We start from the raw sequence: 26,076 nt of genomic DNA on the forward strand, positions 1-26,076 counted from the left end.
AAATATAGAGCTTAAAAGAATCTTTTTAAAATTTCTCCGTAATTCATTGGGGGCCATCATCGTACTAATCTCCCACAGCCTATTTACCTACCACTCTTTAAATTGTGACATTTTCTCTGTGGTGGCATCTTTATCCCTCCTCTTTCTTTCTGCAGCTACTCAGTTTGAAGTGTCCGTGATTTGAGGAAAAAGGAAAACTGCATTTCTGTCTCACTCTCAGAGTTCAAAAACAGATGAGTGAACTTAGGAAGGGCTCCAAAAGTCATCTTGGGATAAGATGAAGAGAGTACATGTTTTAGGAGAGAAAAGGAGCCAGATTCTGAGGCGGGACCACACCCCTCGAGCCTTCCCTGCACCTGGAGTTTCCTTTGAAGTGAAGGAAATTGCTGTACCACAAGGAGGCTGAAGGAGGCCGACAGATGCGAGCATGGAATGTAAGACCAGTAAACGTTCTATAAACACAAGGAGGCGAGGGACTCATGAGCAGTAAACAGCGTGGGCTGACTAAAGGTATCTCAAGTTAGTGTTCTTCTTATATTTACCTCATACCGGATCCTGAGGAAGTTCACAATGTAGACAAGGCTATAATTCCAAGATGGATGACCTAAAGAATTGGTCATTTCCCCAGGTACCCATGGTGGAACCCTTCACCTTCTGCCTGGAATTGTGTGATCCTCCTTACTTAGTAGTCCTCTTACTTAGTCCTCCTTACTAAGTAGATCCTCTTAGTCAAGAATGGAGGTGTGGACAAGACGGAACAGAGGTAGAAACACCTTCATTACTAGAAGGATGATGGAGACTTTGTGAGTGCTATTTCTGAGATGAAACACTGTGTCATAGCAGAGGAAGTCTTAGAATTAAATATGGGAATCCCAGAATCAGAAAATCTTCCCTGGAGAATGTGTTGGTGCAGGGGTACAAATGGAATAGCAAATTTGTATTTGGCCAGATGAGTGCTTTATGTCCAATAGCACACATTCATACATTTTCACAAACAAATGTATGTGATTCAGTTCAATCATAGGTACAAGTGTGTGGTCATGTGTGGGTGGTCTTTTTGTTTGTTTTCTCCTTTTTGGCTTGGTGCTTCCTTTTCCCTTCCACACATGTTAATTCCCAATCCACCCACCTACCCAGATAACCCATATAAATAGTCTAATGTGTATCTTTCCTATTTTACCAATGGCTATGCAACCGTATACATATGCACACACACATACACACCCAAGTGCTTTCTGATAATCATTTGTTTTATAAAAATAAAACCATAGTACACATTTTTTTTGTCTGCATTGTACTTTACTCAGTCCATAACATGTTCTGAAGTTCTTCCTGTACATTCTCTGTGATGGCTCTATTATTCCATCCTATGGATATCCCATAGTTCAGTCAACCATCCCCTGTTGCTGGAAACACACAAATAATTTGCAAAAAACAAACAAACAAAAAAACCCCGAATTTTAAACACCTAAAATAACCAAAAGAGTACCTCTCTATGAATCCTTTAGTTCTGGAGATTTCATTTCTGTGGGAGAGGTTCCCAGGAAAAGAACTGTTGACCCGAAGAATATATGTATTTTCAATTTTAATACATACCACCATACTGCTTCCCCAAGAGGCTGTAACATTTTTCATTCCATTCACACTGCATGAAGTGTTTCCTTTCTTACAGTGCCTCCGAACGATAAGCATTATAGATCTTTTAAATTTTAGACAATCTGATATCTCAGATTAGTTTAATTTGCATTCCCTTCACTTGTGGGAAATTTGAGGATATTTCCATGTTTCTTGGCATTCGGATTTGCTTTTCTGTGTATTGCCCATTCATATTCTTCACCCATTTTCCTATTGGTTTGTTCTTGTCTCTCTTGTCAAATTATAATACATCTTTGTAAATTATAAAAATTAAATATATTATCTGCATTATATATATTTCTGCAAATCTGTCATGGTCAATGATATTTTTATGACACCTTTGCCTTAAAAAATATATTTTTTATAGTTAAATATGTCCATCTTTTCTCTTGTACCTTTTGACTTCTCAGTTTTTATCAGGAAAGTTTTCCTGTACAATATAGTACATATAATCTACTAGATTTTCTTGCAAGAGTTTTGCTTTATCTTTGGGGCACCTGGGTGGCTCAGTTGGTTAAATGTCTGATTTCGGCTCGGGTCATGATCTCACAGTTTGTGGGCTCAAGCTCCGTGTCCGGCTCTGTGCTGACAGCTCAGAGCCTGGAGCCTGCTTCAGATTCTGTGTCTCCCTCTCTCTCTACCCCTCCCCCACTCATGCTCTGCCTCTCTCTCTCTCTCTCAATAATAAATAAACGTTAAAAAAAATTTTTTTTAAGTTTGCTTTAACTTTATATTTTTCATTCATATATTTGTATTATGTCCTTGGAGGTGCCATAAAATTTGGATCCAGTAAGGTTCCAACTTGAATATAATGGCTTTATAGAGGGTTCAAATAACTGGTGAAGAAGTCCCCTGCCCCACCCCCATTTTTCCGAAATTATTTGTCTTGCTTTGGTATTTATTTTTCTCTAGAAACTTTAGGATCACTTTGTCCAATTGCCAAAACAAACAAACAAAAAATACCACATCGTTGAAATTTGGGAGAATTTTTATGATATTGAGTCTTCTCGTCTAAGAATTTGGTACATCTTTCTTTCCATTTCTTCACTTCTCCTTTTATGTATTTTAGTATGACCTTGTTGTTTATTTCCTTTTTTGTTATATCTATTTCTAAGTATTTCACAGGGGTTTCTTTTTCAATGTTTTAAATGGATTTCTTCCATTCCTATTCTTATTGCCAGAGTAAAGAAAAGCTACAGAATTTTTTTTTTTTTTTTGCATATTTTTATATCCATCTAACGTTACCAAATTCTCTTCTTAATTCTGGGAGATTTTTACTAGATTCCTTTGGGTTTTCTAGGTTTACCCTCATGTCATCTGCAACAAATAGATCATTTTTCCTCTTCTTTGCCAATGTTTTTTCCAGTTTTAAAATTTGTTGCCATAAAGTTTCATATTCTATTCTCTTTTAATACTTCCAGTCATTTTAATCTGTTCTTTCTACTTCTTGATCTTTCATAATTTTGCTTTTTATTCATTTTAAAAATCAAAATTTGTTTAGCAAATGTATACATTTTTAATATAACAAGATTTTAAATTTATTTACCTATTCTACTACTTTCTTCTTTCCACTTCATTAAGATTTTAACTTTATTAATCACTCTATTGTCTTTTTCTTTTTTTGCTAATTTTTTCTATCTTTTTAATTTTTATTTGAGAGAGAGAGAGAGAGAGCATGAGTGGGGAAGAGGGATAGAGGAGAAAGAGAAAAATCCCAAGCAGGATCCACACTGTCAGCACAGAACCCGACCAGGGGCCCAATCCCATGACCCTGGGATCATGACCTGAGCTGAAATCAAGCTCAACCAACTGAGCCACCCAGAAGCCTCTTTTTTTTGCTAATATCTTAGAATGTGGTGTTAGTTTCTTTATCTCTCATCTTCATTATTTCGCAACGACAAATTTTGACTATAACATTTTTGATACAATCTTTGTAGTGTCTTAGAGTATATTATAAAGTTCTCTTTTTTTGTAGCTTTCAAGATGATCAGTGATTTCTCTTTTGATTTCTTCTTTGAACCAAATTATTTTCTAAGTATCTCTTAATTTCCAAGTAGTCAACTTTTTTGGTCATTTTAAAATATTTTTTTTTCTTAGTGAATTAGGATCAGATCACATAACCTATAACATTTTTACTCTTTAAATTTGCTGAAGTTTTCTTTGTAGCCAGGTATAAATGTTTATGAATGTTCCACAAACATATGAAAATTCTCTTTATCAGGAATGTAGGGTTTCATCCAATTATGGTGTTGGGAGGCAGCATGGCATGGAGGTTAAAAGCAAAGACTTCAGAGAAAAATATGTCTACTTCCAAATCTTTACATTACATATGACCTTGAGCATATCTGTAAGAAGTGAATGATAATAGTGTCTACCTCATAGAGTTCTTATGGGAATTACATTATTTCATATTTATAAAGTGTTTAGAATAGAAATTAGAACATAGTAAATGCCATATAATTAGTTGCCATATTAATAAAAAATACTTGGACAATTCATTTGTGTCCTTATTGCTTTCTTTCTGCAGAATTGCCCAACACAGTCCAAAGAGATTTACCCAGTGAATATAAGGTTTTTTTGGTGTTTTTGAGGGTGGCTTGTGGGTTAAAACATTACTCTGGTGCACTATTATTTTTTATTAAATTTTAAAATGTAATACTTCCTTAGTCTTTTATAAAAACTATGTATTTTCAATGCTCACCTTACTTTCTTGGATTTTTCTTATCTTTACTACTTATTTATTTATTTATTTATTTTTGACACTTGACCACACTTAAATTAAAAACTTTGCCCTTTCAGGATGCTTGGGTGGCTCAGTTGGTTAAGCATCCTACTCTTGGTTTCGGCTCAGGTCATGATCTCACAGTGTCATGATTTCAAGCCCCATGTCGGGCTCTGCCCTGGCAGTGTGGAGCCTGCTTGGGATTCTCTCTCCCTCCCTCCCTCTTTTTCTGCCCCTCCCCCACTTGCACTGTCTCTGTTTCTCTCAAAATAAACTTAATTTTTTTTTTCTTTGCCCTTTCATAAACTGAATTCCAATCTCGTTTTTCCTTAACAGGTTGCCTTTCCCTGCACATAGCACATAAATAATCATTCTTGTTATACTTTAGAATGCTAGGTTTTCTTCCGGGTATTTTGTGCCAGGAGTCTATGAAATCAGATTGGATTAGAGGTGTGCTCCCAGAATGGCGTTAAGTGTACCAACCTCCACAGTCCATTTATTTTTACCATTTCTAGTGCCTTTCATTTTTTTATGTGTAAATCCAGCTTTCTGTCCCCTATCGTATTCCTTCTGCCTAAAGAAATTTCCTTTAAGACTTCTTATAGTTCGTGTCTATTGGTAATGAATACTTCCAATCTTTGTCTATCTGAAAAAGTCTTCATTTCTCTTCATATTTGAAAAAACTTTTTCACTCGGTATAGAAATTTGGGTTTACAATATTTCCTTTTCAGTACTTTAGAGGCGCTCCCTCATACTCTTCGGCTTTCATAGTTTCTGATGAGAAGTCTGCTAACATTCTTATCTTCTTTCCAGTCTTTCTCCCATCTTCTACCCTGCCCCAGTCTTTCTCATGAGTACCTGCTGTGGTCTGTGGAGAAGAGCCTGTGAGTGTGTGCGAATCTTCCTTTTACCTGTGACTCCCAGGATTTCTAGACTTTCATGATAGCCCATGCTTGACTCTAGAAATTCTTTACAGGGACGCATGGTTGGCTCAGTAGGTTAAGCGTCCGACTGCGGCTCAGGTCATGATCTCGCAGTTTGTGGGTTTGATCTCTGCATGGGGCTCTGTGCCGACAGCTCTGTGTCTCCCTCTCTCTGCTCCTCCTCTACTCACCCTCTCTTTCTCTGTCTCTCTCTTTCTCTCTCTCTCAAAAATAAATAAATTTTTAAAAGAAATCCTTTACAAATTTTAGCTGGAGTTTTCTTAGCTGCTTTTACGCAAAGTCTGTCTTCCTTCCATACTTGGCTTCACATTAGCTAGTACTCATGTTACATTTCTCCTCGGAGGTGCCTATTTTTTGCTTAGATTTCAGGCTAGTTGGTTTCCCTACAACCTCAACTCTTGAATGGACCCCAGAAAAACTATAATTTTATAGATTATCCTGCTTTTATTTTTCGTAGGGTGTGATGCCCTTTCCAGATTTTTACATTGTAAGAGAAATCCGTTTACTGAGATTTTAAGTTTAATTTACAAATATTTAATCTAGCAAAAACAAAAAGCAGTTCCTTCTTAGGGTAATTTTGTAAATTAATTTATTAAATGCCTTTAAAGTCTTCAACTACAGGTGCCCGGGTGGCTCGATTAGTTAAATGTCTGACTCGATTTCTGCTCAGGTCTTGATCTCACAGTTGATGAGTTTGAGCCCCATGTCAGGCTCTGTGCTGATGATGCAGAGCCTGCTTGGGATTCCCTCTCTCCCTCTCTCTATGTCCCTCCCCTGCTTGTGGGCACTCTCTCTCTCTCAAAATAAATAGGCATTTTTTTTTAAAGAATTTAAAAAAAAAGAAAGTCTATGGGAGCAAACAATAAACAATACACATAATAAATAAACAATCAACAGAGCAATTTAGAAATACTAAATGCCATGGAATAAAATAAAAGTGGAGCAGGGTATGTAGGATCAGGAGTGTAAGGGGACGTTTGCAACTGTACATAGAATGGTTACGAAAGGCTCCACTGAGAAAATGACATTTGAGTAAAAATCAAAGGAGGGACAGAGCTGGCCATGTGGGCATCTGGAGGAAGAGTATTCCAGGGCAGAAAGAATAGCTAATGTCAAGTTGTAGGACAGAGTCATGCTTAGTGTGTACAAGGGAAAGCAAGGAAGCCAGTGTGGCTGGAGTGGGGTAAAGGGGAAAGTAATAGATTAGGACTGAGAATTGTGGATTGGGCAATATGGACGTCATTGGCTGAATATGCACAATTTTGGAGAAATGGGAAGGAAATGCCACGTTCATCGTTCAGCACAATGGTGGATATACTTAATTCTGTTACTTCTCTCTAATTTTTTTAATTTTTTTTTACTTTTTTTTACACTTTTTCTTTTTCCTAATTTTCAAAAGTTTGACCATTCTCAGAGGCAAGATATCCCCAGTCTGAATTTCTTGAGTTTTCTGGTCTCTAGCCTCGTCTCATTTCTGTCTCTACCTGCTACAAGGAGAGGCGGGGAATTTCAGCTATTTTTTTCCAGTAGGCCCTGGGCACGGAAAGAGGAAAAGGGCTGTGTGTGATTTGGGGCCACTGTGGCAGTCTGGGCAGGAAACAGGTGTCATTGTCATTAGAGGTCATCAAAAACAGCTTACTGAAGGGGCCACTCGGAAGGTGTGCACAGTGATGGTGCGGTACTCCGTGCAAGTGAGAGTGTGTGTTTCAGTGGCAGGGGTGGAGCCATTACCACATAGGAGAATAAAAGCAATGACTTAGAACTCTGAGGGTTTGTGCCCTATGTTGGAAAATCAACCACTACATTAATCTGGGAGGGAAGTTTAAATGCACATAAGATAGCATGTCACTGCCTTTGGAATCCTCTGCATTCATAGCGTTGTCTTTTTTTGGTTTCCAGTCCCTGCATCCCTATTTTCTTGGACGGGAAGATTACAACCTGCCATCCTCACCCAAGAAGTTCAACCCACCCTAGACATGAGAACAAATCTTTAATCTTGGAGACTTTACTTTCTAGTTCATTATAGGAAAGACAGGTTAATCTGTCTCAGACTTTGGATCGCTATTCGTAATGCACTTTGGGTTACAAAAAAAAAAAAAAATCCAGCTAGCCTAAGTATATTCCAGATATCAGGTGTGCCCCCTTGCACATGGAGATTTAGTTAAACTTGGTCTGAATCCCAGTACCACTGCCTGTGAGAATTCAGCCCTCACCACCATCTCCATGGGTTCCCGGGTCACTTTCTCTTGTTTCTTCCTGCCTCCACACTCCCACATTGGCACGGGCTGTGCCAGTTCTGCTTCTTGTCTATCTGGCCGTTAAGTCTGGATTTTTCACCAGTCGCCCCAAATATGCTCATTACTTCAGCATTTTGTGAGGATAGAAACTTTAATGACAGGTCACTTTTCACTGTCTCAGTTCATTTTACCTTCAATTACCTTTCCTGTTTAAGGAGGACGTACAGTGCTTATGAAGAAAAAAAAAAAAACAAATAGGAAGTGCACCAGATTTAGTTGCTAGTATATTTTTAGTGGGGCAAGGGGAAAAGAGTAATATACCTTCTTTTCTAGGAAGAATAGAACAAAAGCAACTTTGAATATGGGCATACCATCAGCTTCATAAACCTCCCTCCAACAAATCCACAGAACAATAAATAAATTCTGGCAGTTCCCTTTGTTTCTGTACCACCCACCATCTATGAGAATTTTTTTTTAAGTTTTATTTATTTATTTTAACAGAGAGAGAGAGCATGAGCAGGGGAGGGGCAGAGAGAGAGAGAGAGAGAGAGAGAGAGAAGGAGAGAGAGAGAATCCCAAGCAGGCTGTGTGCTGTCAGCACGTAGCCCGATGCAAGGCTGGATCTCGTGAACTGGGAGATCATGACCCGAGCCAAACCCAAGAGTCAGACACTTCATGGACAGAGCCACCCAGGCGCCCCTCTATGAGAATTGCTAATATACATGATAGTCCTATGTTGCAACGAAAAGGCCATCAGAAATAAATTTTCCACTTGTGAAGCCATAGCCAAATATTCCAGCCAATATGATAGCTCGTAGAACTGGGGGTCATTTTCAAAATATTTGACAATCAGTACAGCACAGGCATCGACCAGCAATAGACCAGACCAGTTGGACAAGGTGTCAGGAGTCAATACCTAGTACAGCCCCGTGGTAGATACCAGCTGAATATCTACCTTCGCTACAACCCAACAGCAACTTTGCTAATTTGCATCATTTTGTTCCCAGATGTTCCTTTTCTCTTTCCATTCCCAAACCAAACTTTGTTCATCACTTATGCAACAAAGACATTGTTAAACTTCTTCATGTGCCCTCCCAACATGTCTCAGCTCCTGTCCCATTGTTGCCCCCGTAGGTATCATCCCTAATAAAGTCCATGTTTCATCATACCTTGGCATCTGTTTCTCCCAGGACCCAGACAAACCCTCTAATGGTTGTATCAAAATCACAGACAGCAGAGCTCACTTGTTACATTCTGGATTTATCCCTGGGTCACTGCAGAGGTTGATTTCATTTCCATTACTTTTGGTATGTACCTTGGCAGACTCTGAGTTTATTTCTCACTTTATCCCTCTTTCCATCAACCAGCAGAATCCTAAGACTTCCTGATGAGGATCTACTTTTGCTCTTCCATAAAATCTCATGGGATCATTTCCAGGGGAGGACAATGGTATGAATACAAGTCAGCCATTTAAGCAGGGGTAAAGAGGGTGGGTGGTGTATGGACTGTATAGAATGGGGAGATTTGGGGGAGAGGGCATGGGGGACAGGGAGAAATAGTGATAATCAGTCCAGAGAGTTTGGCTTTGAGAAGACTGACACTTGGGACTAACCCACTGGCGACCCCTGGCATGTGGTTCCTGGTTTCTTTATCCTGGAGGAGATGCCACCTTGAAATGGGCTGAAGGTAGACCAGGAACGTCACGAATCTTCTTCTGACTTCAAGTTCAAAGGCGTTAGTGCATGCAGCAGGCCCTAGGGGCAGAGATGAGGAAGGGATATCCCATCACCACTGCTGTCCCTCTGCCCAAACTTCCCAACTCCATGACGTTGAAGAACGAGCATCTCACAGTACCTGGCTTACTGCCACTCTCACGCTGTAGTGACAGCTGTGGGTTTAATGGGCAGAAGGAACATGAACAGTGTTGATCCAGGTGCAGCCGGATCACCTGGAAGGACTGGCCACCCTGGGGAGACACTTCAGTGAGAGTCACCCAACACGGGGGTGTGAGTATGCCTGTGGCACAACATGTCAAAGCTGCACATCCAGTCCACCTCCTGGGGCAACTCAGAGAAAGTGGGATTGGACTGGAAGGGTGGCCTCTCCTCTTGCCAGATGGACCGCACCACTCCAGGGGGACAACCTGAACTGGAAGAACCAGCCTGGCCACCCTGAGCTGATGGCCAGCACTGATATCGACAAAGCCTCAAATTAAGACGGTACAAACAGGGAACTTGGCAATCTGGGGCCTCTATTACCCAGACCAGTTAATAACGCTGCTTCTGGCTCTGAACTCTCCATAAATGTTCAGTGAACTGAGATGAAGGGATCTGAATACAAAATGCAGGCCTCTTCTCAGCCGTTCTCACATCCCGCAGGAATGATTTCCTGCTGCCTCACCTGTACCTTGGCCCCTGGCTTGCAGTCGAGTCAACGTTTCCAACTCAGGATCGGTTGAGCTACTCAGTAATGGAGGACTCCAGGAAAGGTCTGTGATGATAACTACCCACCCCCCCACCCCCCAGTCTCGCAGTTGGCAAAGGACAGCTGGTCAAAGTATTCATTACTCGGTGATCATCTACACTTCGGAGGGGAAGGACAGCTTCCACACTGACTTTGGGAGGAGATGGCTGCTCCTGGGGCAGAGTTCCCAGAACTGGACCTGAAGAACCCTCCCTCCACATAGCCCAAACCCGTGTCCACTGCCCTGCTTCGCTGTGGCTTCATGACCACGAGGAGGTCTACCCTTGTTTAGTCTAAGCAGCTTGTCATGGAGAAGTGACAGGTAGCCATGGAATTCAGCTCTAAGAAAGACCTGAAAAGGCACCCATCCAGATTCATCATCCACCGTGAAAAGGAGTATCTTCACCTGCTCAGGATTCAAGAAAAGTCAAAGGAACTTTCCTTTGCTATTAGTCAGAATCTGACTGAGAGGCCATCTCCTCGTTGATGGTGAGTGGTCTTCATGATATTCTCTTTTTTATATTCTTTGACTTAGGAGAAGTAAAGGACAGGCTTCTTGGCAGTGATCCCCATTTTTGAGGACCTGCCCTTTCTTGGACAGAAGTGAAAGTTCACTGAGAAGGAAAACACTGCCCCGCCTAGAAAGTTGGCTTCCTCTATACTTCTCACACCAAGGAGGCCAGCAACGTGATCCCCCTCTCGATTTTGCCTTTTCCACTCCATCTCACTGGGACATTTTTGTGGGTGTGTCTGTAAGTCATTGTAAGTTACTAGTTATTATGAATTTTCTACTCCCTCCGGAAAAAGTTTGGAGAAGTCAGGCTCTTAGGCCTAAACAAGGCTCTTAGGCCTGAACTCTATAATACAGCAGAAAAGACAGCAAATAGAGTGGAGAGTTGTGGGGAGGAAAATGCTAATTTGTTCTCCACTGAGGACTGACAGCACAGAAAATAGAATTAAATGGGAATTTAGATATGTGACACTTAAAAAGCTTATGAGGTTTGAGGTGGGGATCTTTAAAAATGGTTTACTGAAGTAAGCCGACTCCACTTTCAAGGAAGTTCAATTCTACTGATGTGAATATCTACAGATGTTTCTGTCGCCTGTAAAGAACGGGCCTTTTTCAAATTCTGCCCAAGGTGCCAGCAATTCTGACAGTGGGCGGGAAACCCAGAGGCCACATTTGAGAATTAGTCTTTCTACCCTCTCGGAGAACCCACCCCTACAGTGTGAAGACTGTAAAGCTGTAAGAGGCCATGAGTTCTCTGGGGTAACATACATAGATTCTAGAAGCAGGTTAGGCTCCCCTTCTTGTGGACTCCCTTCTCTGCATGGCCCTACAGAGCTAAGGGCCACCACGAGGCTGTGTGGGCACCCGGGAAGACTATGAACCCTAAAATCAAGATGAACTGCACTCCAGTGTTGGCTCTGCCATTTACTAGCTGGGCAAACTGGAGCAGGTACTTTTTAACTGGGAGCCTCTAGATGAGAAGAAAAAGCCCACCCCCTCCTTCGTCCAAGTGCCCCTGCGCTACTCCTCCGTTATGGTGATTCCCACCTTTAGTTGTTTAATCATTGGCCTTAAACTCTACTTCTCCTTTGATTATGAGTTCCTGAAAATACTCTTGTTCTCCTTGACCTTGCCTCACATATTAATGGTGTTTCATAAGTTTGCCGAATAAGCGAGTGAAAGAATTAATGAGTGAACAAGGAATGTCTAGACTGTAGCATTATTGTAAAATTAAAATGGAATACAATCAGCTCCCTGTCCAAAGTCAACAGGCCTAGACTCCTGGGAAAGGAAGGGAAACCTCAAGATTTAATTTGACATGAATTCCTCCATCCTCTCGTCCTCTCCTTGTTTTAGATTCAACTTTTATTTATTTTTTTTAATTTTTTTTGTTTGTTTTTAATGTTTATTTATTTTTGAGACAGAGAGAGACAGAGCATGAACGGGGGAGGGTCAGAGAGAGAGGGAGACACAGAATCCGAAGCAGGCTCCAGGCTCTGAGCTGTCAGCGCAGAGCCCGACGCGGGGCTCGAACCCACAGACCGTGAGATCATGACCTGAGCCGAAGTCGGAGGCTCAACTGAGCCACCCAGGCGCCCCTCAACTTTTATTTTTAATGTTTATTTATTTTTGAAAGAGAGAGAGAGAGGGTGAGTGGGGGAGGAGACAGAGGAGACACAGAATCCGAAGCAGGCTCCAGGCTCTGGGCTGTCAGCACAGAGCCCAACATGGGGCTTGAACCCTCAGACTGTGAGAGCATGACACTTAACCGACTGAAGTTGGACACTTAACCGACTGAGCCACCCAGGCGCCCTGTCTTAGATTCTTCTTTAGTTCTTTGAACTAATATTTATCACAGGCATTGGGCAATGGGCTGAGGCCTGAGCATCTATGAAAAGCCATGTTCCCTACTTGGCTGTCTAGAGAGGAGAGAGTCTTTAAGAACTGACAATCAGTGACAGAGCCGCTGAAGTAGAGTGTGTGTGGTAAGCACAAGGCAGGCACAGATATCCACTCAGGGAGGTCACAGAAGTTTCTGTGAAGGAGATGGCATTTGAGCTGAGCCCTATGGATGGAGGAGGAGTTTCCCAGGCTGAGGGAGGAGTAACACCTGAGTCTCGGGTCTGCCTGTCATCAGTTGGGCATGTCGCACAAGTTACATCACCTTCCAGAGACTCAGTTTCTTCATCTGTTAAGTAGAGTCAGCTCATGGGATTTCTGCCAGGAATCTGTGAGAGAACACAGACAGCGTGCATACCATCCATCCAGGCAATGGCAAATGAACAATGACTGTTAGATGGCCTCGCAGGGGTGAGAGCCTAGAAGTGAGAGACCTTGGTCGATAAGGGAACCACAAGCAAGTTTTGGGGGTACGCAAGGAGAACTGCCGTAAACAGTGCCTCTTTCCAAACTCGGGTCTGGGATAATCTGGAAAATATTCAAAAGAATAATGATGGAGGCAAAAATATCACCTTTTAAATGGTAGTGGCTAAATTGGAGAACAACACCCGGGACAAGGGAAAACAGAGCTTGAAGACACCCGGACCAGGCAGACCTGGGAGTGGCGGTTTCTCAAACAGAAGGCCCGCCAGAGAAAACTCAGAGCACGGTGGCGCAGCACAGGGAAAGTCTGCCTTGCTCCCAACACAGAAGAGGGAGGGGCAAAGCCGAGGTTACCTGGTTGTTCTTTCCCGTATTTCCAGTCGGGGACTCCCAGAGGCAGAGGGGGGAAGAGTGTGGAGCTAGTCAGGGCCTGCTTTGGAAACCACTTTCCCGTGGAAGTGGGGGTGTGAGGGAGTGCTCCCCTCCGACACAGAGTTACTCGGGCCTGGGGTCTGGGAGGTGGATGGTGTTCTGAGGATGGAAAAGATAAGAAAGATCTTGACGAGTTTTGATAGGCAGGCAGGGGCCAGATCGTGAAAAACCTCAAGTGCCAGGCAAGGCGGATAAGCTGAAGGTGGGGTGACCACCGAGAGGGAAGGGAGAGACACTGAGCAGAAGTGTCAAGGTTAGTGACCAGGACAGCAGGACATATCTAAATAGTGGCTCTAGGCTTCATGCTTATAGGAGGAGGGAAGGTGGTGCCACGGTCCTGCCAGGTCACCAGGAAGTCGAAGAGGCTGGCAAGGAAGTTGAATCTGGGCCAGATAAGCTTGAAGTAAAACCTAGGGAGCAGGTATTCTTGGGCAGCCTCCAGGAAGCAGGGATCACAATCAGTGCAGAGAAGAAAGCGAAGTTTGAATAAGGGAGTGAAAAACCTGGAGGGTTGAGAATAGCAGTCCCTGATTTTTTGAAATGGAAGATTTGGGGGTGATAAGAAGATCCAACGGGTAGCCCTCAGAAAGGGTAGCCTAAGGGGAGTCGAGGTCAATGTCCTTATAGTTGAGGGGGTCAAGGATGCTGGAGGGGTCATCTACAGTGCCATGAAAGCCCTCAGAATGAAGCCAAAGTTAGCAAAGAGAAGAGACATTTTCCATTTTCCATATATGGTACCAGGTCAATCATTAGAGCTGTATATGAAGGAACCAGTAAAGAAACAAAGACATGATAGCCTCCAAAATAGTAATAATCATCACCCAAAAATGGAGTAACCCACCTGGTTTACGCAGGGGTGGAGTCATATACACATAAAGATATTTACAGTTCCGGAATATAGGCCTTGTGATAATTATAGTTGTGTATATGTGCTGAAGCAGAGTATGCTGGCCACAAATATGTGTCAAGTTCACAAAATACGTGCCAAATCCAATACCTGATGCACTACCTCTCCCCCAAATAGCACGCAAAGCAGAGAAATGTCTGCTCCTAACCTGTAGATCCATAGCGTGTCCTAGAAGCTCATCTGCCAACCAGGCAATACACAGGCTGTGAGTTTGTGGGAGAACCAGAATCTCTTCCACATACACAGAACCAGATGGCATCTATCACATCAGCTGATAGTTGTGATTATTACTATTATTTTCCATAATTGCCCTTGTGGGATCTGCTTATTTGCATCATGCTAAGCACTTGTAATTAGCCAATGAAAGATTTGGGGCTAAGCTAGTTTAAAAAAAAAAAAAAAAAGACCTGAGGCCAATTTGATGGCATGTATACAGCAATTCCATCTCATAATGCTGAGCACTTTCAGCCAAAGAAGCTTTTTCTAGAGATGTGTTTATTAAAATCAGATGGGATATGTTTTTGTTGTGGCATTTAGTGATCTTAGACAACTCTACAAATATGCCATGAGAAAAAAAAAGGAAGCAAACAGGGGCAAAGTAATTCTGACGAATCACGAGGCATGGTCTTAGCAATGGGTCCATTGCCAGGAGGAATCCTTGAGGATGCCAACCTTCATTGTGTTGATCTAGAAGGAAAGAGCTTTGAAAACAGACCTCCTTTCCCCCCTTAGATTTCCCTGTCAAGACACATAAAAGAATTCAAACTAATCAAAAAGCCCAAGTGAGCTGGCTGGTTAACTAGGACAGGCCCAACCTTGAGTTCAGAGGGATTTCTAATGTGTTCCACCTGCCCTTCCAGACAAAGATGTTTACGGGATATAACGACTGCAAAGGAGACGTGCTTCTAAAGAGAAAGAAGACCATAAAGTAGCCAAAATAGCACATCCTGGAAGTTTAGCTCAACACTGAAAACATTGTCACTCTTTATTTTTTCTAGATAAGTGTATTCTTGATCCCCGTTACCTATTTCATCCCCTTCACCCGCCCACCCCCCCCCCCCCCCCCCCACTCCCCACATACACACCTACCTTCTGGCAACCTTCAGTTCGTTCTCTGTATTTAAGAGTCTGTCTTCTGGTTCGACTCTTAAAACATTGTCACTCTTGATAAATTACCCTGTGCATAAGATGCTGAATTTCTTTCTTCCTTTTTTTTTTTCAATTAAAAAAGCTGTTTATTCATCATGAGACTAGTAGCCAGCAATATCATGGAGACCGGAAGCAGTCAGCCCTCGAGGGGCTTCATAATCTGGTCCTACAGTACCCATCCAAACTTAGCATGTGATGGATCCTCTTCCCCTGCTTCCACCTGCTCCCCCACCACACCTTCCTCCCCACCACACACAGGCTGTGATCATTCCTGCCTCCATCTACACGGCCACCCTGTTTGGAACTGTGTGCCCTTCTCACCATCTCGCCAGATCCTTCAAGGTTCAATACGTTCTCCATGAAATCTTCCCTGATGGCACCAGCCAACACCATTCTTTTCCTTTCCTGACTGTCTTGCCGTCTTCTGTGAAACTAGGCATAGAAATTACATTGTCCTGGGACTTACATCTTGAAGATTCTAAGGTTACCTCTCAGCTCAAGGGCACCATGGCCCTTTAGCAAGGACTAGAGACTACTCCGTATGGTATGGGGGAAAAGAATGGCGCAGTGTGCATCTGGTATTTGCCAACCCAGGTCTCCATCATCCGTCATGGCGGTGGTGGTATTGGAACTTAATTTTACATGGTCTCATATTACCCAATGGCATGTTGTTCCTTCCATGTTCTTAGGGCTGCCCTGATAAGATTTTCAGATTTTAAAGGCACTGACTGTTGAAGTTATAGAGAGAAATAACCATAAAAGGTGCCATAGACTGACAACTGATCGTTCTAAAGGGATCCATCAAGTTGATCTTCCATTCTCCAGTTGATTTGACGGGCTTTGAAAAGATGATTTCATACTTCAAAAGTACGATTTCATGGATTTCCTGGTGCGTTTCGCATAACTGTATGTAGAAATATATGCACGTGTGTATATGTTCTATGCGTATATACTGTACGTATAAACCAGATTAGTAATTCATCTGTAACTGAAGACACTCCTTCCCGGAAACTACACTCCCCCAGGGCTACTTCCACAAGATACTTCCTTCTGAATAGGGAACAGGTGAGAAGCTTCATTAGTGTCCACGAAGTTGCGCCATGAGCATGAAATTAGAAACTTTCCTCCCCTTCTTTCCACTGGTTAAAACTGCTCTGGGCCTGCTGCTTGAGGGCTGGTCCGTCCTTAAGTAACTTCTCAGCCTTTCTATATGCCTGGGTTTCCCCAGCTTTGAATGCACATAGCACCTAACTTAAAGGGTTGTTGTAAAAAAAAATACTTAGAACAGTAAGTAGCACCCACTAAGTGCCTATTCAATGTTAGTTTTTTACGTTTCTGATTTATATCTTTTCCACAATACTTTAGAAATGTCATTTCCTGAATAATGCAACGACAGCCCCAATGGAATAATGAAACCCATATTGATTTTTTTTTTGTAACTGTGAGAGATTATTCTAAATCCAGGAGTACCAAGATGCCTCTTACTTGGGATGGCTGATTGTGTGAAATACATCTACTTTTGTCTCTTTCTCTTCGTGTATACACCATACTAGGGTGTGAACTCCACTCCTGCTTCAACTCTTGTTCTTAATGTTTATTCATCAGGCCATATATGTAGATGGCCGAGTGTATGTGACTATAGATAGCAAGGGAAGCCCCATAGCCTGGGAGCCTTTGGATAAAGCTTTGTGCCTGATCACTTCCTACCAATTCTTTTCCCCTGCAACTCCCCCACCAAAACCAAACCAAAACAAACAAACAAAAAAACTGTGATTCTGCCCTCTGAGGACAGATTTGGTGGCCCTAGAAAAAAAAGGTGAGGCATGACTGACACACAGGAAAGGCAGGTAGCTTCAAGACTGCCAGAGGCTCGGCCTTCCAGATGACTCACGGGGTTGGCCACTCGCCCTGCCCTTCTCAGGGACAAGGGGACACCCTGTCAAAGTGAAGGAGAAGTCTTTCTTTTGTTGTTTCTCAGCTGAGTCTCAGCTGGTGGACCAGGTCTTTTCCTGAAAGACCTAAGTGGTGGAAAAGTGTTTGCAGAGTTGTTTTGTTGTTAATACGAGACAGGGGAGGCCACGCCTACCTTAGTTTCTATTGGATAAAAATGTGAGCGGGGATTTTTTTTTTTTTTTTAAGGCTTTTCATTCTCTTCAAAGCGCACCCAGCTCCCAGGTGGGGAAGGTGTTAACACAGCAGTCTGGGATGGCTGGGGGAGGGTGGCCAGGGAAGTATCCAGAGTCTGCTCTGTACCTCAGGCACTTAACTAGAATTTCTCCTCCTTCCCTGGCCGATCCTTTTACAAGGTATTGAATGACCGGCTGCGCTCAAAGTGGAGGCCAAGAGAGCAGAATCAAGACCTCCTTCCCTCCCTCCTCCCCCCTCCCCCTCTCCTCGATTCCTCTTCCTCCACCCCTCCCCCCAGTCAAGACACCAACCTACCCATCACAGGACCTACCGAAACCCGCTAAAGTAGTCCAATGTTAGAATGTGTGGAACCAAAGCGTTTCCAATATCAGGAGAAGAGAGACACAGAATGGGGGGGGGGGGGGGGCAGGGAGGGATAGGAATTTCAACACTTTTTTCTTAAGGGGTGGGGGGAGGAGGAAATGTCTCTCTGAGGAAACGTCTGGAGTGAGAACGGACAGTATCCCCAGGTAGTGCTCCAGAGAGTGAATAAATTGTTGAGAGATGCTGGATGGGGACCACAGACATATAGGACGTTTAAATACAATGAAGGGAGTTGTTTACAATCTTCTGGAAGATGCCAAAGCGTTTAACAGTCAGTCCTAATAGCTCCCAGCTGCGGCTGTGGTGCTGGTGGAGCTGAGCTGTGGAGTTACTATCTTTTCCTGCTGGAAAAACTGAAGCAACACAGCGACTTGCCCAGGGTCACACACCAGGCTTGGGACAGAAATAATCCTGACTCCTTCTTCCTGGCTGTAACCAGCAGACAAAGCCACCTTATTACTGTACTATCATTCAAATCTGAATCATTTAAATTGTTCCTAATTGCAGGCCTACAAGTGAACTGTCAACTCCATGTGACTAAGACGCCAGGCAAGCCGAGGTAGGAATGACCTTGAAGTTTTACAAACTCCTGAATAAGGGCTTAAAACGCTGCCCTCCCACTGGGGCGGGGGTAGGGAAAAAGCATTTGAAAACGTGACCTTGAAAATGCCAACATATATCATATTAAGATTTTTTTTGAATTTGAAGGGGTGCCTGGGTGGCTCAGTCAGTTAAGTGTCCCAACTTCGGTTCTGGTCATGATCTCAACATTCGTGAGTTCGAGCCCAACGTCGGGCTCTGTCCTGACAGCCAGAGCCCGGAGCCTGCTTCGGATTCTGTGTCTCCCTCTCTCTGCCCCTCCTCCGCTTGCACTCTGTGTGTGTGTCTCTGTCTCTCGAAAATAAAGTGACATTTAAAAAATTTTTAAAAGATGTATTTGAAGACTCACCTCCAATTTTTTTAAAATTAGAACACAGAAACACATGGGATTCAAATGGATACCATTCAAAAAGGCATTTGAGGGTGACTCTCAAATATTTTTCAAAAAGTCAGTCTTCACACTCTTCTTTTTATGCCCACGAATTTACTGTCTTGATTTGGTGGTTCAGTGTCTTTTTTAAGTCTTTTAGGGACAGCTACTTGGGACAGGGTGGGAGGAGGGGGCCGAGGAAACAACCAGGCTTTTAAGTTCCAATCTGTCCACGGGGCTGGACACGTGCCGTGCTCAGGAAAGAAAGTAAATTCCAACCGGCAAATTGCTCTAACTGATTCATTTGTCCGAACCGAGACGCCACCTACCTGCTCACAGGTATTCAGGTAAATGACAGGTGGGCGGGACCTATTGACTGTTTCAATAGCTAAGGTCCCAGCAATGTTTTATCTGTGAGGCTCCCTGTGATGTCACACATTTCCTGCTCTCAACCAACCAATGCCTTCCTCCTTCCTTTAGGCACCTGTACGCTGAGGTTGAGCCTGGTCACTGCTCAGGCAGCCCCACGAGCGGCTGGATTCACCCACAAGGCATGGAAACTTCGGGGCTGCTGCTGCTTTGAGAGCCCCAGACACACACTTGAAAAGGTGAGTTGAAACTCTCCATTTTTCTCCTTTGACGGTCAGCCCCATGGCCCTTGAGGGATCTGAATGAGGAATGTGAATGAAAAAAATACATAAGCTGAATGGCTTAGCTCTGAGTTTGTCCCACAGGGAGAAGCCCTTTTGAGAGGGAAGAGCAGAGAGATGCCTTTGACATTTTGGTTGCACAGGAAAATTCTCCCAGGCCAGATATTTAATCCTTTTTCTTTCTCTTAATCATTAAGCCAGCCTCTGCTTGTCTGGGAAGTTGATCTGATTTTTTTTTTTTTAAACCCTGCAGTGGAGACTTTTTTGAAACTGAACTCAAAGGTTCAGACCTGTCCGGCCCGTTTAATGGGGGTTGAGAGGCCAGTGCCGACTGAATTCACGGTTGCCTTATTTTTGCCTTACTTTCTGCATTTGTCTCCCCAGAGGGAATTTCCATCTGAACCTAACATGTCCCCCCACCACCAGAAGTCTGTTTCACCAGCTGCCCCCCTCAGAAGCCCTGGACTCCTTCTCCTTCCTCTTTCTCCTCTAAAAACTTCTTCTGTTTTCTTTGTTCTTTGTTGACGCTCTTAAAATCCACTTTGCAGTCTGGATTAGAATTGTTTACATCCAGACCTGGCCTGGCTGCCTGCTGACCTTTGATTTAAAGAAAAGATCATTTCCTCAGTGCTTACAAGAATGTAACTTCAGGTCTGATCTTTAATTGTTGTTTGTTTTGTTTTTTAATTCTTCCACTTTTTTCCCCCTTTAACAGCAAATCTTTATTTAATATTTTTAATAGCAAATATATGGAGGAGACTGTTCTCCCCGGGACCTGACTTTTGTTTTTTTTTTTTTTTTTTGAAGTAATTTTACTCCTAGGATCCATTTTTGTGTTCTTACTCCTGATCCCACAGCCTATACTCCTTCTGTTCTTGACAGCCCAAGAGCCCCACTCTACATCCAGCAGAGAAAGGAAAATACATCCCGTTTCCCTGCTGAGCTGAGCTGGAAAACATGGAGGGGAGAAATCAGCCTGTGAGGGGACCTTTCATTCTGGATTCCTTCATGGCTGCTTTTCTGAGATTTCAGTCAGCCAGTACCTTTGCAAAGGAATAGCCTGTTAGGGGTTATGCTCATATTCGTCCGCCCCGAAATTCAAAGTGCATGTCAATTCTCCAGAAGTCGAAATCGAAACAAGCTGAGAAGAGTTTTGTCGGACCGCTGCTTCTCACTACCGAGATTCTGCCCTGGCCTTGTTGCCGCTTTCTCGCTTATTCGGTGGAGGCTTGTACTGTTCTTGAACTGACCTTCGTGGGTTCTTTTCCCGAGTGGTATGTCTGGATGGTGGTACCTTACCCGTGTGTTTTCTCACTTGATTCGGAGCTTTGTCAGCAGAGGACAGAAAAAGAGCTCTCAGGTCCTGAATCTTCTGGAGCAAAATATGTCTTTAACGTCAGAAACCTCTCCACGAGACGCGTTGCTTCTGGATTACCATGGTCTGTTAGATCTTTGCATCGTAATTTATGATTAAGTACCCCATTTCATCGCTACATGTCAGGGTCCCTGGCTCCTAAAGGAACAGAGCTGTGGGTGCCATGCCCCCAGATATAAGAACGGAAAGAAACTACAGAGGCTGGAATTCAGAGTCAGGTTATCTAGACTGCAGTTGGCCTCTTGGATAATTTGTGCACAAATACTGTCCGAGGGGATGAACGCCCCACGGTGGCTCCCTACGTGTGGTAACTGCATCTCTTGGTTCAAGTGGCAATAAGACCTGTCTGGAAAACATACGGTGTCTCTCCACTTACATCCTTGAGCGAGTGACTTAGCCGCTCAGGCCCTCAAGTGTCTTCATCGGTAAAACAGGAGCTAATCCCTGTGATACGAAGTGATCGTGAGAAGTAGTTGAGGTAACAGAGAGAGAGGGTCATGTGGCCAGTGTCTAGGGCCACGTGGGTGCCAAACAAAGGCAAGATCCGCTCTCGAAGGCATTCTCCTGGGTGCTTGGCAGAGATAGTCTGACCCTAGCAAGATAAGAGATCTTCCGTGGCTGCCGTCGTTAGAAACTCTGATGGTTCTTGTAATGGTTATTAATTGTACGTAATTAACTCCAACTTAACAGTTCAGAGAAAGAAAACAGGCAGGAGGCAGGAGGACACTACTTCAACCTTGTCATACAAGCTGGGGCAATCTGGCCTCTGCCAGCTCCCGGACATGCTTAGGAGCCGCCGGCCGCTGCTGTTCCTCTGGCTTTTCCCGCCTCAAAGCTGTCGCTGCACCACAGACCCAGCAAACGTGGTTCTCCGCAGGCCTGCGGGGGACATGTCCTGTTGTCGTTTGCTGTAATCTGACTTGGCAGGCAGCCCTTTCTGCTTTCCACTGTGCTCTCTCCAGGGCAGACTGGGTGCTTGGTTTCCTCCAATCTTGCTGATAAACACCCTGTGCCGCTGTGCCTCGCCACCCTGGGCAGGGGAGAGGGGTGTGGGGGCAGGGGCGGCCGGAGGGAGGAGGAAACCGGTTTCGAGTCTGCACTGCCCTGGGGAAGGGGGCTTGGGGATCCCTTGGATATGATTGCCTCACTAATGGATTATCCTGTACCCTTCGATGACCTTGAGTCATTGCCTAAGGCTCCCGGGCCTTCTCTAGATCTCACCCTATCCTGAAAAGCTAAGGCAGGTTTTCATCATTCATGACCAAGGTAACCGCCTAGCGGATGGACAGGGGTTCATAACCTTGACCTTACTACTGGTGTGCTTCGGGGATCCTGGGGGAAAGCCTCAACTTCCCTGCCCATCAGTTTCCTTGTTTACCTTTCCCCAAAAAGGGACGCTAACATGGCAAACCTCACGAGTGGCCGGGTCCTCTAGCAGAAGCTAGGGGGGCAACATACCTCGGTAAATCAGACCAACTGCAGGGGAGTGGGTGATGCCTCACCGGGAAATGCTCGTCTTGTGTAGTTCTTGGTGGAACAGGGCTACTGCTTTAGAATAGTGGTTTGGCCTCTGCCATCAGGTTGCCTGGGTTCAAAACCCAGCTCTACCTTATACTAGCGGGAGGGGGGGTGGGGGGTGGGGGGCTGGGACCGGTTATTTAACCCCGCTTTACCTCAGCTGGAAAATAGGCTTCTTATGAAGAAGAAACAACTGAAATGTGTTAACTGCTTGGAATTCTACTGAGCTATTGCTAGTAGTGGGTTTTTTTTTTTTTTTTTAATTTTTTCAGTTTATTTATTTATTTTGAGAGAAAGAGAAGAAAGGGAGACAGAGAGAGAAGGAGTGAGACAGAGAGAATGCCAAGCAGACTGCACTGTCAGCCCAGGGCCCAAGGCAGAACTCGAGTTCATGAACTGTGAGATCATGACCTGAGCCAAAATCAAGAGTTGGACGCTTAATGGACTGAGCCACCCAGACAACCCCCTCCCCTGAATACTGTTTTTTAAAAGGAAAGTAGAATCAGATCTGGGTTCGAGGCCTGGTTCCACCAAGTAATTACTAGGCACTCAGTACCTCTTTGTCTTATGTACCAAACCCCATGCTATTGTGAAGAATAACTGACATGGTTTCGTGTAATTTGCCTGATGTATAATATAGCAGGTGCCCAATAAATGGCAACTCTTGTTCTATTATTACAGGCATATATCTCTTGTTATATGATACACAGGCATATATCTCTTGTTATATTATATACAGGCCTATATCTCTTGTTATATTATACACAGGCATATATCTCTTGTTACACACAGGAATATATCTCTTGTTATATTATATACAGGCCTATATCTCTTGTTATACACGGGCATATATCTCTTGTTATATGATACACAGGCATACTTAGCTTTATTGCATTTTGCAGATATTGCATTTTTTACAAATTACAGGGTCGTGGCAAGCCTCCCTCCAGCAAGTCTATCGGTGCCGTTTTTCCAACAGCATTTATTCCCTTCATGTTGTTGTGTCACATTTTGGTAATTCTCACAGTATTTCAGACTTTTCATCACTATCGGATTTGTTATGGTGATCTGTGATCAATGATTACGACTCACTGGAAGCTCAGATGACAGCATTATTTAGCAATAAAGGTGGTTTTTTTTTTTTTGTTTTTTAAGTTTATTTTGAGAGAGAGAGGGAGAGCACAGGTGCATGCAAGCGTGAGTGGGGGAGGGGCAGAGAGAAAGGGAGAGAGAATACGGAGCAGACTCCACAATGTCAGTGTAGAGCCCAACGTGGGGCTCGATCCCACAAACCGTGAGATCACTACCTGAGCAGAAATCAAGAGTCAGAAGCTTAACTAACTGAGCCACCCAGGAGCCCCTAGAAATAAAGTATTTTTAAATTAAGGTATATACATCATTTAAAAAAAAATTTTTTTTTCAACGTTTATTTATTATTTTTGGGACAGAGAGAGACAGAGCATGAACGGGGGAGGGGCAGAGAGAGAGGGACACACAGAATCGGAAACAGGCTCCAGGCTCCGAGCCATCAGCCCAGAGCCCGACGCGGGGCTCGAACCCACGGACCGCGAGATCGTGACCTGGCTGAAGTCGGACGCTTAACCGACTGCGCCACCCAGGCGCCCCGATTTTTTTTTTTAGACATAATGCTATTGCACACTTAATAGACTGTGGTGTAGTGCAAACATAACTCCTATATGCACTGGGAAACCAAAAAATTCATTTGACTCGCTTTATTATAATATTTGCTTTATTGAGATACTCGCTTTTTTGTGGTGGTCTGGAACGGAACCCACACTGTCTCCGAGGTGTGCCCGTGTGGAAAACAATTATTATATTGGTTAAAGTTAGACTTCTTGGGTCGTGCTACAGTTTGGACATAATAACGATGGAAACAGTAGTAAGTTGAGGGCCAAAGACTCTTTGAGAAAAACAGATTTCCCGAAAGCCCCCTCCTTCCCCGAAGGTTTGGAAAGAAAACCTGTTAACAAAGATTATCTTGTTTATCTTGGAGCTCCGGGGTAGGGTGGCTGCCCGTTGAAATGCCTGGTCTTTTGCAGACCTGTGGCGGTAGGACTCGGTGAGGTAAATAAACAATGGATTCTCCTGGAGCAGTGATTCCTAGCTTCCTGGCCTCCGGTGTCTCCCTACTGGATGTGAATTCCTCACTTGGAGTGGAGAAAATAGGGTCTGCTGGGATTCTGACTTCTTGAAAGGCCATGTAAAGTGCCTGCCAAGAGAGCACGTACAAGGGAGGCTCTGAAATGTGTCTGCCTCATCACGTCAGTATTCGTGGAGCTCATCTATTCATGGATCTCCTGGTGATGACACAGAACTATGCCTGATATTTACGTGCTGGCATCGTGTAGACTCACTTTTATGTGGGTGGCATATTTATGGCCCTCTGACAGTGCCTCTAAACTATCAAGGGCTTTTCAAAACTATCTGGAAGGAAGACCACATCTCTCTTCCTGGGTTAATGGGATTTAGCTATCTGCTCTCCCCAGGGACTAAGGGTCAACATGAAAACCATGCAAGTTGGTAAGTATAAAAAGTGCTGAAATCAGAAACAGAAAATGTTGGTCGCCTCCTGTGAACCTCTTACATTCACCATTTCCTCTAATCTCATTTTGTTCCGAGTGAACAATGACACCCTAGTGACCTATTGCTTAGTTATCTGGAGACACACAGCTCATCAACATAAGAAAGAATTTTCTTTTCTTAAGAATTAGAGCTGTCCAAAAATCCAGGAGGTTGCCTTTTGGGGTACTGAGATCTCCGTCACTGATGGTGATTGTTTTTTGGTGCATTTGTTTATTTGGCATATTTATATGTGCCTGGTATGTGTTGCTAAAAGAATGAACGAATACCAGAGAGAATTCGTGTTTCTTCAGCAAATCATCTATTCATCTCTAAAGTGAAGGTTATCGTTGATCTCGTAGCATTACTCCAACAATTAAGTGAGAAAATACATGTAAAGCACCCAGCACAGTATCTTGCACCTAGTGAACTACTCATTACGTAGTAATAATGATTATGTTGTATTTTCTACCGTATTCTAAAAAGGAGAGGGAAGAATCGAATCCTGCTTCAGGTAGGGAGTAGACAAGATGGCCTCCAGATTTGAGATTTGTAGTTTTTATGAGAATCCCTTCATTTCTATCCTTTTCATCCCTGATCTTCTTCCTCTGCCTTTCTAAAAGAAAGGTGCTTGCTCGTGGGAGCCATGCTCTTTGACATAGTAGGTTAACCAGTACACTTTTAACCGTGGCAGTAGGTTCTGTCCCAGTTAACCAGGGATGTTGTTGTTGTTGTTGTTGTTGTTGTTGTTCTGTTTTGTTTTGTTTTTTACATCATTCATTTGTGCCTTGGAATGTGTGGATTCAAATTCCACCATGATTTTCCAGTGACTCTTATTTGCTTCTTATGTTTGATGCATTTGTCACAGGCACACAAAAGACTTCACCAACAGCAGAATGGAAACTCTCCAAGAATTTTCTTTAATAGCCTCTTGGCACAGCGCATGGCCACAGCACTGCATGATGGTGAGGTGGAAACATGCCATTGCTATCTGGGAGATGATTTGCATAGCTGGCTTATGACTGCGTTTGTCAGTCACGTGGCCTTTTTTGACTAGAACGCTGCACGTTTTGGCTCCTGCGTTAATACATGAGTCACCTCGTGTTTTCAAACTCCTCATTAAGTATTGTTGTTATGTGTGTATTATGTT

The 26,076-nt window shown here is 43.5% G+C and overlaps 1 protein-coding gene across 5 annotated transcripts in view; it reads left to right on the forward strand.

Moving 5' to 3' along the window:
* The window catches only part of LNX1 (ligand of numb-protein X 1), a 183,124-nt gene that overhangs the window by 39,203 nt on the left and 117,845 nt on the right, over positions 1-26,076 (forward strand). For 2 of the 5 annotated variants that reach the window (XM_047854868.1, XM_047854863.1), the window contains exon 1: positions 19,239-19,411. The gene's annotated coding sequence lies outside the window, so the exon portion shown is untranslated. Of the gene's footprint in view, positions 1-10,079; positions 10,491-18,340; positions 18,393-19,238; positions 19,412-26,076 lie in introns of those variants that run through there. The other 3 variants (XM_047854864.1, XM_047854866.1, XM_047854865.1) reach the window with 3 other exon arrangements.

Source organism: Prionailurus viverrinus, chromosome B1, assembly GCF_022837055.1.
Source record: "Prionailurus viverrinus isolate Anna chromosome B1, UM_Priviv_1.0, whole genome shotgun sequence".
In the NCBI taxonomy this organism is placed as follows: Eukaryota; Metazoa; Chordata; class Mammalia; order Carnivora; family Felidae; genus Prionailurus; species Prionailurus viverrinus.